Source organism: Bombina bombina, chromosome 2 (genome assembly GCF_027579735.1).
Source record: "Bombina bombina isolate aBomBom1 chromosome 2, aBomBom1.pri, whole genome shotgun sequence".
In the NCBI taxonomy this organism is placed as follows: domain Eukaryota; kingdom Metazoa; phylum Chordata; class Amphibia; order Anura; family Bombinatoridae; genus Bombina; species Bombina bombina.
This window is the reverse complement of record NC_069500.1, coordinates 1,006,450,898-1,006,463,107: the sequence shown is the minus strand read 5'-3', so window position 1 is coordinate 1,006,463,107 and position 12,210 is coordinate 1,006,450,898. Positions and strand designations below refer to the sequence as shown.

Sequence of the window (12,210 nt, the reverse complement as noted above, 5' to 3'; positions counted from 1 at the left end):
AATTCTGGAAAGCAAACCCTATACCATTATTAGTGAAACTTGGAACACCATAAAGAGCCTTAGAAACAAGTTCCCCAGATTATCCACAACATACTCACCCCTCACTACATTGTCAGATAACAGAGAGATTGGCGCAAATTGGCCCCAGAATAATCTTATAGATGGGGAAGTGAATGAGTTTCATGACTTAGTCCCCATCTATGCAATGATGGAGGATGGGAAGATTAGTGATAAACAAACGCTGTTGGACAGAGGATTTGATAGTTTCTCGAATTGGTTGAACCTACATCAGGCCAGACATTACATCTTAATACATAGAGACAGAAATAATTTTATACGAAATCTTACACCTTTTGAAGACCTATGCTTAAAAGGTAAAACAACAAAAAGGGGTATTATGTCTTCAATATACCAACTCATTTTGTCGTTAGAACTACCAGACAAACCAAAATATATAAGGAAGTGGGAGGATGATCTAGAGATACAAATTAGTACACAACAGTGGAAAAAATGGGCTAGATTTACAGCAGGTTCTGCGCGCTCGGCACATTACCTAGAGACGAATATAAAGATTCTAACAAGGTGGTATCTTACGCCACACAGACTAAAGTATATGTTCCCAAGAGCAAGTGACAAATGTTGGCGGGGGTGTGGCCAGATTGGGACTCTATCACATATATGGTGGGACTGCCCACGTCTTTACCCCTTTTGGAAGCATATTTTTGAAGCGGTTAAGACACAGGTATAACTCTAGCTTTCGATCCCATGATTCCTTTGTTTAACGACCTTTCCGGTATCCAATGCAAGATAAGACGCTGCATTACTCAGATTATGTTTAATGTAGCTAAGAAATTGATCCCAAATTTTTGGAAGTCATCAGTGGTCCCCAGTTTAGACAAATGGAGACAACAGGTAGATCATGTTATTGCACTGGAGAGATATTTTTACCTATCCCAGGGCAATTTAAATCTATATCATAACATAGTATTTCTATGGGAACAGTATAAACACAGCAACAATGGATAAATGGGTATATCATTTGATATCTGCAGGGAGGTAGATATACTTTATGATACTTGTAAGGCGACTTTCTTGATTAGAATGATAGAAACGTTAGGTATTTATGCTCTTTACTGTGGATACACCCTGGAAGAAAGATTTTTTGTTTTTGTTTCAATCCTGTTTTTTGTTAATGTTGTTTTTATTTTTTTTATATATACATAAATTTCTCAAATTGTTATGTACATTATATTCTCTATGGATCAGACCTGTATAGTCATGCAATGTCAATTCACAAATTTATTCATTTAAACAAGGAACTTCAGTGGGTTACAATAAGCAGCCTTTGCTTCATGCTACTACAAGCAATGAATACAATACGGTTACTGCTGTTTAAATGATAAAGGACACTCTTAATCATAGCAATGAACTCTCAGACTTACAAAATCACGCTATACAGCTGAAATGCATTGTTATACTTTTATTTACATTGTTTGACAAAGATATTTTGTATATGTTTATATTGTTGTAATGTATGATCAGTATTATTTTCAATAAAAATGAACATATATATAAAAAAAAAAAAAAATAACACTGTGTTCAGGCACAGGGGGTTATTTAAGATTTAGCACAAAACAATGCTACATGCAAGACAATAGATAATAAACAGTCACAGTCATGTGATCAGGGGTCTGGAAGAAGGTTTCTAGATACAAGATAATCACAGAGGTAAAAAGTATATTAATATAACTGTGTTGGATATGCAAAACTGGGGAATGGGTAATAAAGGGATTATTTATCTTTTAAAACAATAACAATTCTAAGGTAGACTGTCCCTTTAATCAGCACTATACAAGGGTACATTACATATATGGAAAAAAACAACATTTTGTAATAACATCTTTAGAACGTTAAGGGACATGAAACCAAAATTATTTCTTTCATGAATCAGATAGAGCATGCAATTTTAAACAACTTTCTAATTTACTTACCTAGGTATCTCTTCAACACAGAATATCATAGGAAGGAATCAAATTTTATAATAAAAGTAAATTCGAAACTGTTTAAAAATTGTATGCTCTGTCTGAACCACAAAAGAAAATGTCTGGGGTTTTTATCCCTTTATGAGTCTAGACATATTCATAACAGATCACAAAATGGTTACTCAAGAAAAGAGCAATGCAAATATATTAGTTGCAAAAACAAACCCCCTTAATAATAAATGTAATTATAGGTTAAATCTGTAAATGGCTGTAAAAAATACTCACACAATTGTAAACAACTCAAGAGTGTATTGCTAAGTCCCTTTGATTTGAATAGCGCTATCAGTATGGCAAATACAGTGTTACTGACATGGCAAAAACACAATTTAAATAAGGCTGCACTGAGCATGATCACCAGATATTTGTATGCCACTGAAACAATAGAAGTTTTCACAATTAAAGTTTTTCTTATTGTACACTGCAAATGTGCTTCTTCTTAAAATAGAAATACATGCACATTACAGTTAAAGATACATAACTGTGAAAAGGGGATAGTTCAGACTGAATAAGGAGGGACAAAGTTAGAGGTTTTATGAGTAGAACTCTACAAGATATGCGTTATGCGATTCTGGGACATTTTAAAGTACAAATAAGCTGATCAAATTAGTTTCAGCATGTTATGCACCTTTGCCCTTGCTAACTATGGGTTTGTTTACATTGAAAATATTGAAATGGGCTCAAAAACTATTATTAAGGGACATGGAACCCAACATTTTCTTTCATGATTCAAACAGAGCATATAATTTAAAAAAAAAGAAAAAAAAAGTTTCCAATTTAGTTCTATTCTCAAATTTGTTTCATTCACATGTTATTCTTTGTTGAAGAGATATCTAGATAAGTAGCAGGCAGATGTCTGGAGCACTCATGGCAAAAAAAGTGCTGCCATCTAGTGCTCTTGCTAATGTATAACATTCTTGCAAAACTGTTGTCATATAGTGCTGCAGACACGTGCACACTCCTGAGCTTGCCTTCCTGGTTTACAACAAATTGATCCAACAAAAAAAAAGAAAAGTTGATAATATAATTAGAACGTTGTTTAATATTGTATGCTCTAGACCGCGTTAAAATAAGCACACACATTGATATTACAAGCCCTGGTAAAACTGATTTACCAGAGAAGGTTTAGCACAGCCAACATTGCTCTAGAGCACCCATTACTTTCGAAGGATATCATGACCGCACTAAATGGCGCTCATATTGCAGCAGGTAGAAAGTTATGGGTTGCGCTTGAGCAAAAGGCCAAATAGCGTTTAAAGAATTAACAAGACCTGAGACTTCAAGTAAAATGTAAGGGTTCAAAAAAGTTATACCAAACACATGTAAAACAAATTACTCTCAGATAAATACATTTTTACTAAAAAAAAATATAACATTTATATTAAAAACTTTTTTAAAAGGGTTAAAAAGTGATGTGGTTTATGACAAGGTGTTTGACTGAAAAGGGCTCAAAAAGTATGTCTGAGGAAGAGGAGATTCCCGAAACATCACTGCAATAAACAAGGTTGTGAATATTTTTTACTTATTTAATATTTTTCACTACTAACTGTAAATTGAATTTTGTATTTCTATACTCAATGCAACATTAAAGACAGCAAACTCAAAATTAAAGGTACAGTTCACCCAAAAACATTTTCCCCTTTAAATTATTCCCAATAATCCTTTTTACCTGCTAGAGTGTATTAAATTGGTTGCAAGTAGCTCCTTTACTCATATTTCAGCATTTGAAATAGCTGATTTAGCTTGTGGTTTCCCAAACTATACTGAAAGTTTTGATACTGGAGTATATGCTATTGACATGCCTAAGTAAACACCGTCAGCAGAAGAAGTTACACTCTCAGTAGGATGCAGGATAGTTAAGTAATAAAATGATCATTTTCCATTGTTCTCTCTTTGTTTTGAGCTATGGTGTTCCGGACAATTATAAGATAAGTTATAACATAATGAGATCTGATATTACCTTAAGTTCAACCCATTGTAATAGGCTGTGGTTTCAAAGCACAAAACCAGCTACTTCATATACACAAAGAAACCCGAAAATTTAATTTCTCAAATATTTTATACTCTGCAGGTGGTATAACAATTCATTTAAAATACATTAATGGAAAAACAATTTTACAGTGTACTGTCCCTTTAAGCTTTCATGGTTTAGATAAAGCATGCAATTTTAACAACTTTCCAATTCACTTTAATCAACAAATTTGCTTTGTTTTCTTTTAACCTAGTAGCGATGCACTACCAGGGAATATTACATAAACATGGAGTCAGATTTGCCCATGATCAGAAGAGCAGACATCCCAACCTGCAAAAACTAATTTCAGGGAGGTGCCCCCCCCCGAAAACCGCACCCCCCCCCCCCGTGCCCCAACCTATCCCAATAGAATTCCTAAGTGCTCTGATTATGAAATAGTTGAAAATGTTATCACAAAAAGTGAGAAGAAGAAAATAAAATAAAAGATGAACCTAGCATGTATAAATATATTGTACAGACTCCCATAAACTCTATATTGAAGATATAGATTATGGGAGTCTGTACAATATAGAGATTATGGGAGTCTGCAGAATATAGAGAGTATAGGAATCTGCACAATATAGAGAGTATGGGAATCTGCACAATATAAAGTATGGGAATCTGCACAATATAAAGTTTGGGAGTCTGCACAATATAAAGAGTATGGGAGTCTGCACAATATAGAGAGTATGGGAATCTGTACAATATACATTTTGAGAGTCTGCACAATAGAGAGAGTATAGGAGTCTGTACAATATAGAGATTATGGGAGTCTGTACAATATAGACAGTATGGGAGTCTGCACAATATAGAGAGTATTAGAGTCTGCACAATATAGAGAGTATGGGAGTATGCACAATATAGAGAGTATAGGAATCTGCACAATATAAAGTTTGGGAGTCTGCCCAATATAGAGAGTATGGGAGTCTTCACAATATAGAGAGTATGGGAGTCTGTTCAATATAGAGAGTATGGTAATCTGCAAAATATAGAGAATATAGGAATCTGCACAATATAGAGAGTATGGGAATCTGCACAATATAGAGAGTATGGGAGTCTGCGCAATATTGAGAGTATGGAAATCTGCACAATATAGAGAGTATGGGAATCTGCACAATATAGAGAGCATGGGAATCTGCACAATATAGAGAGTATGGGAATCTGCACAATATAGAGAGTATTAGAGTCTGCATAATATAGAGAGTATGGGAATCTGCACAATATAACGTTTGGGAGTCTGCACAATGTAGAGAGTATGGGAGTCTGCACAATAAAGAGAGTATGGGAATCTGCACAATATAGAGTATGGAAATCTGCACAATATAGAGAGTATGGGAATCTGCACAATATAGAGAGTATGGGAATCTGCACAATATAGAGTATGGAAATCTGCACAATATAGAGAGTATGGGAATCTGCACAATATAGAGAGTATGGGAATCTGCACAATATAGAGAGTATGGAAATCTGCACAATATAGAGATTATGGAAATCTACACAATATAGAATGTATGGAAGGGAGTCTGCACAATAAAGAGAGTATGGGAATCTGCACAATATAGAGTGTATGGGAGTCTGCACAATATAGTGCATAGTTTGGAGTCTGCACAATATAGAGTGTATGGGAGTCTGCACAAAATAGAGAGTATGGGAGTCTGCACATCTCACCTCTATATATAACAGGTCTGCTGCTGTCTCACACTGCACTAGGTCTAGAGTTCAGGATCAGGAAGGGGGAGAAAAGTCCATAGAGGAACGCAGTAACTATTTACATTGAGCTATAACGGAACAGCGACACCAACAGGTAGAAATGAAAAGTGCAGGCACAAATTTGATTTTCTCTGGCTCTGCTCTTTCCGGGATCTTATGTTTACTTTGCAGGTGTCAGGGAGCCGCTATTTCAATGCGGGAGACTCCCGGAACTTCCGGGAGAGTTGGGATATCTGGAAGAGGCACAATGCAACTTATGTTACCAACATGTCAGCTCTCTTATTTCCCCCAACGGCACTGGCTACAGTGAGAATTTCTAATTAGTCATTTTGCAAGAAAACTATTACGTTTTTTGCTGTTTTTTACACAATCTGTTTATTTTTAGGTTTACTTTGATTTAAATATTTGTTTTACTAAAGGAGCACTATTTAATATCTCTTTAAATCCCTTGAAAATTTGGACCGTAAACATCCAATCCTGCTAAAATAAAAAGAATATTAGCTAAATGTTTTCATGCTGTATGGGCCAGATTACAAGTGGAGCCCTATATATTGCTTTCATGAAAGCGATAATAGGGCTTCACTGTGTAATACCAGCACACGCTAATGTACAAGTTAACTGCAATGCAAACAATCTCGCATTCGCATTGCTGGAAAGCATTGTGCTCACCAGAGCCTGCTTCCATAGGCTCCAGAGACAACATCAGAACCTCGCGCAGTGAAGGGGTAAGTAGCACAGCGATGGTAGCATATTTTTAAATATATATGTAAATGAATATATACATATATATTTATTTGTTAATATATGTATATAAACATATTAACACACACACATATATATATATATATATATATATATATATATATATATATATATATATATATATATATATATAAATAATCATATACATATATATTTACTGAAAGCACATAGTTCCCATTGACCACAATGTAAAGGCACTTTTCAGTGCCGTTTTTTTTCTAACACCCTGCTCCCACCTACTTTAGACCCCAAAAACTGCCTAGTGCATTTGTTTTTAATTTTAAAAAATTCTATTTTTTATTAAAAACTATAATGCCCTATATTTTGAAGGCATTTTGGGCACTTTTAGAAAATTAACCAGAGATCTGATCTCTGGTAAATTTTCTGAGTGCTAATTGGTAGCACGAGCTTGCGGTAGCAGTAACCAGCCACTTGTAATTTGCCCGACAATTTAGCGATCCACTTGTAATCTAGCCCTTAATGTGCAAACCTTAGAGCATCAAGTTCAACATAGCTAGCAGAACCTTTAAAGGATTACAAACTTTTACCGTTTTTTGTTTGATTAAAACACATATTTTAAATTACATTTATGAAATTAAAATTACCTACCTCAAACTCTTTCCAAATGAAACCTCATTAACTTGTAAATCGTTTTTAATTTTTCGTCTATAACATCATCTAATCCAGCCCACTATTTTAGCCCCTATGTGTATATAACAATCAACCAATTGTTTCCACCGCTTTTGCATGTTATTATAATACTAATTTGTACACAATCGCATGCGCACACAAACGGGCCAAATAGCGCTTGCGCATTGTGTCTTAATGACGCTGCAATTTCTAGCACATCATAGGGAATAATGCTCTGTGTCGGAGCAGGTCTGGAAGGGAGTGACGTTGTGGATGACGTTGCGCAATCTCGCGCATGCGTTATTCGAAATTCGGCAGCCGTCTTCAAACTGCGGTTTGCACATCGGTTTGGCTAGGAACGTCTGCTACCCACGGAGTGGGTTCAGAAACATTACTTTTTTAGAAATAGAATTGCAGCGATCAGGTAGGAAATTCATAAAGACATCCTATGACAAATATGTTTATAAAGGTTTTTTTTAAAAAAAAAGATGCAATATATTGAACTTTCAGTGGTCCTTTAATCCTTTATACTACTCTCACAAAATGAGTGACTCTGATTTTATAATTTGTGCTTATCTTTATTTTGTAATGATTCCCGGGGCACCCGTCCTTTTATCAAACCTTAATGTCACATAATAAAGGTAAGTACTGATGCTAGGACCAGTGTCTAATTTTGGAGAGTTATATTATTAAAATAACAGTACACTCTGGCAGTTGTCCCAACAGTGGTGCAAGTGCTAATGCACAAAGGAATAAATAGATATATAACCAGAAGGGGCACAGGAGGCTCATAAGTCTCAAAGAGAATAATGGGGCTCCTCTAGGTAACATACTGGGCCCTGATTCAGCAGTGGCAAAGCTACAGAGGAATTAGGTGAGGCCAGGGCTCTACCTGCATGACACCATGTGCAAGTGCAAAAGGCAGATCTGGCATCCCACTAGTAATTCCACAATACATAATCAGATTGGAGCATACAGTTCAGAGATACTGCTAGCTGCAACGTCATGGATTTTTACTGCACTGTGAGAATGCTACACAACAAGATAAGATATTCCATGTGCATTTAATCAATGGTTTAAATTGAAGCTACAGGTGTAAAAATAATAATAATAATAATAATATATATGTGTGTGTGTGTGTGTGTGTGTGTGTGTGTGTGTGTGTGTGTGTGTGTCTGTGTGTTTACCACACGTACACACACATAAATAGTACACACAAATGTAATTTTCATACACTTGTTTTTATCTGCAATATGAACATCAATACATCCAACATTTAGTAAAAAAACCCCAAAAAAAACAGGATGGTTTTTCTAACCAGGGCTTAAAAAAATATTTGTGCTTTTGTATGCGGCAGGAGGTAGTAACTGCTCAAAATATCATATTATACTGATACCCCAGTTTATATTATATTGAAAAAAAGAAAAAAAAAATTTGAGCAAGTGCATATGCATTAAGTACAACAGGCAACTAATATTCCCAGAAGACACTTATATTATGTTAAGATCCTTTCATATATGAATGCTATGATAATAGTAAAGCAAATTTTAATATTCTCTATATTTTTTAATACACACAGTACTTCTTATAACACTTTTTTTTTGCTGTGCATATTTGTGTTTATTGGATATACCAACATTATCCACAATCTCCCAGTGATTACATCCATCATTATGCCAAATTAATTTAACTCTGAATATGCACTGTCTTCTACTGAGAGTTGCATGCATACTACTAGAGTAAAAATACAGTGAAAGAATTACATAGATGCAAAATGCTGTATACAAAATGTTTACATTATACACAGTGCTAAATAAAATAAGCATACATTAATTTCAAGATATACAAGTTAAGGACTTAAAGTTAAACCTATATATATATATATATATATATATATATATATATATATATATATATATATATATATATATATATATATATATATGACATAAAGGTATTTTCATAATTACTTCATATTTACTATAAAGTATTATTTTCCAATTACAATAATAATGTTAAGGATAAAGAAGAATACTTTATGTCATCTTGGTGTACCATGTGGACTGATGATAATTAAGATCACCGACTGCCTTCCAGCATAGGCTTATGTGACTATTAATTAGGTAATGAATAATTGTGCTGTTTGATTTAAATAAGACTGAGAGAACACACTTTACTCACCTGGTTTTCTTTTGGTCTTTCCTTTCACATATGTTTTTAAATCAAGATGACATCCAGTAATTTAAGATGTGAATCAGTGGCCAGTACATAAGAGTGGCATGGAAATATCCTTGTAGGGTACACCTGATAAAGCTGTGTGCCACTTTCTTCTTTTTGAGGTAAAAATTTAACAAAGAGAGCACTTCTTCATATGCTTTAGTTCACTAGAATGTAGAATAATCACCTTTCTCAATATTGCTGACACTGGAAAGAATTGTACCTGTTGGATACAGTGTCTATGATTGGGACTTTGTCCCTATTAGCTTATTGCGTTGTCTTTGACACCAACCAGTATGTCCTGTTATCTCTTCTGTTTCCTGACACTGGGTGAGATGCTGTGGGATCTCTCTCCTCCCTGATCTGTTCCCATTCACTCTTTTTTCCCCAGGAGGGTGTCAGTTTCTATGCCCTTTTTGACTTCAGTCTGTTTTTCAGTCCAGACTCCTCCCCATTTCAGCCCTGTTCTGCCGTGCATGTATATCCTAAATTGCATACAACCTGTTGCACACTTTCAAAGCTTTGCAATATTTTACAGCTGCACAGAACAGTTTAGTTTGCTGCTTGCTGAATTTTTATGCTATATGATTAGATAATATATACGTGAAATATATATATATGAAATATAATATCTATCTATCTATCTATCTATCTATCTATCTATCTATCTATCTATCTATCTATCTATATATATATATATATATATATATATATATATATATATATATATATATATATATATGTGTGTGTGTATATTTATTTATATTTATTTATTTATAAAATATTTTACCAGGAAGGATACATTGCGATTTCTCTCATTTTCAAGTATGTCCTGTATGTATATATAAAGTATGTATATATATATATATATATATATATATATATATAAATCTTGGTCAGATGTTATTTAGAAAAATAAAAGATCGATGAGTACTTTATGCAGCAAGGTTCCCTAACAAGCTTTAAGGTACCAGCAGAGAGAGATGTCCCTTATTAAGAAAAAAGAAAAATAACAGCACAAACTATTAAATGATTTATTTTACAAGCACTTCCCGCTATACAATAGACTAGCAATTTAATAACACAATTTTCAGACTGTACCAACAGAGAGTATAAGGGCATCTTTAATTAAAATGTATTTTAGTTACACTTTTTATTTACAGCTTATATTTTATTTTCTTGAAAAAATTTGTGGTGGTAATACCTGTATGAAGAAAAAAAAAAACTTTTTACATTTCAAGTAAATTAAAATAATTAAATAAACGAAATGTTCCTAAAATCATCCCTATTTTTAAATATTAATAAGTAAGTGATTTCCTCCTGCCACAAATTTTACTGTTTGGCAACCTAAATGCCTCTTCTTAAAGGGACATGGTCATACAAATTTAACTTTACAAAGAGTATGAGAACAATGGATGTAAGCACATATAAGCAGTATATGAAAAAACAATGTTACAATCATTGTTGCAAATACTACTACCATAGAATGCAGAATATACTGTATATGCATGCTCGTATGGAACAACGCTAAAGAGACCAGGAGGGAATCAACTAGTAAGCTTTTTAAAATTTTAAGCTCTATCTGAATCATAAAAGTTTAATTTTGATTTCCAGGGCTAGATTAAGAGTGGGACACAAACTGTAGAGTGTAAGCAATATTTCTCGGCTCTTTGCACGCAATGGAAATAGAGTGTGTATTACAAGTTGAAAGTAAACACGTTAGCTTAAAGTGACAGTCAAGTCCAAAAGAAAATTTCATGATTTAAATAGGGCATGTAATTTTAAATTTAAATTTTATCACAAATTTTGCTTTGTTCTCTTGGTATTTTTAGTTGAAAGCTAAACCTAGGAGGTTCATATGCTAATTTGTTAGACCTTGAAGACAGCTAATGCACGTGAAGTGTTCTAGAAGTTAGCACTGATTGACTAAAATGCAAGTCTGTCAAAAGAACTGAAATAAGGGGGCAGTCAGCAGAAACATAGATACAAGGTAATTACAGAGGTAAAACATGTATTATTATAACTGTGTTGGTTATGCAAAACTGGGGAATGGGTAATAAAGGGATTATCTTTCTTTTTAAACAACAAAAATTCTGGTGTTGACTATCCCTTTAAGCGCAATTAAATTTAACGATTGTTGGGTTAGCAAAACTTTAGATCGCTGGTTAAAAGTTATGCAAGACCAAAAAAAAAAAAATATATGAAACATATCAGATTTACTGTACAGTTATATTCATATTAACAATGTCTGATAAAAATATATTTTTTTTAAATTGCATTAAAAAGTTATAGGGCTTAAAGATATGTGGTCTCAGATGTTACAAACAAAAGGGCTTTAACATAGAGATACATACATGCACATGTCTAAATATGTGTGTGTATATATATATATATATATATATATATACACAGTATATATATATATATATATATATATATATATATATATATATATATATATATATATATATATATATATATATATATATATATATATATATATATATATATATATATATATATATATATATATATATATATATATAGTCCAAAAAAGGCATGCTCTTTCTTGAAAATGTAAATGTGCAGTTTAAAATGAAAAAAGCAGAGTGATGTGACGTTTTGGGGATCTCACCCCTTCATCAGACAAAGGCCTCTAGTTATGAAGCTCCGTAATTTTCTTGCATTCGCCTGACCAATATGCTCGCCTAAGCTCACCTCACATCGCCGCCGCGCACCTGAATACGTTCGCAAAAGTTATCAAAAAAGCTGTCAAAAAGCCGCGCACCAAGTATGGGGCAATGAGCAGCGGACTGTGATAGTTATCACTCATCCGATCTA

The 12,210-nt window shown here is 33.6% G+C and overlaps 1 protein-coding gene across 1 annotated transcript in view; it reads right to left on the bottom strand.

The window, feature by feature from the left end:
* UGT8 (UDP glycosyltransferase 8) overlaps positions 1-9,678 on the bottom strand; it is a 268,405-nt gene extending 258,727 nt beyond the window's left edge. The window contains exon 1 of the mRNA XM_053703588.1: positions 9,334-9,678. The gene's annotated coding sequence lies outside the window, so the exon portion shown is untranslated. The remainder of the gene's footprint in view (positions 1-9,333) is intronic.
* Between the last annotated feature and the right edge of the window lie 2,532 nt (positions 9,679-12,210).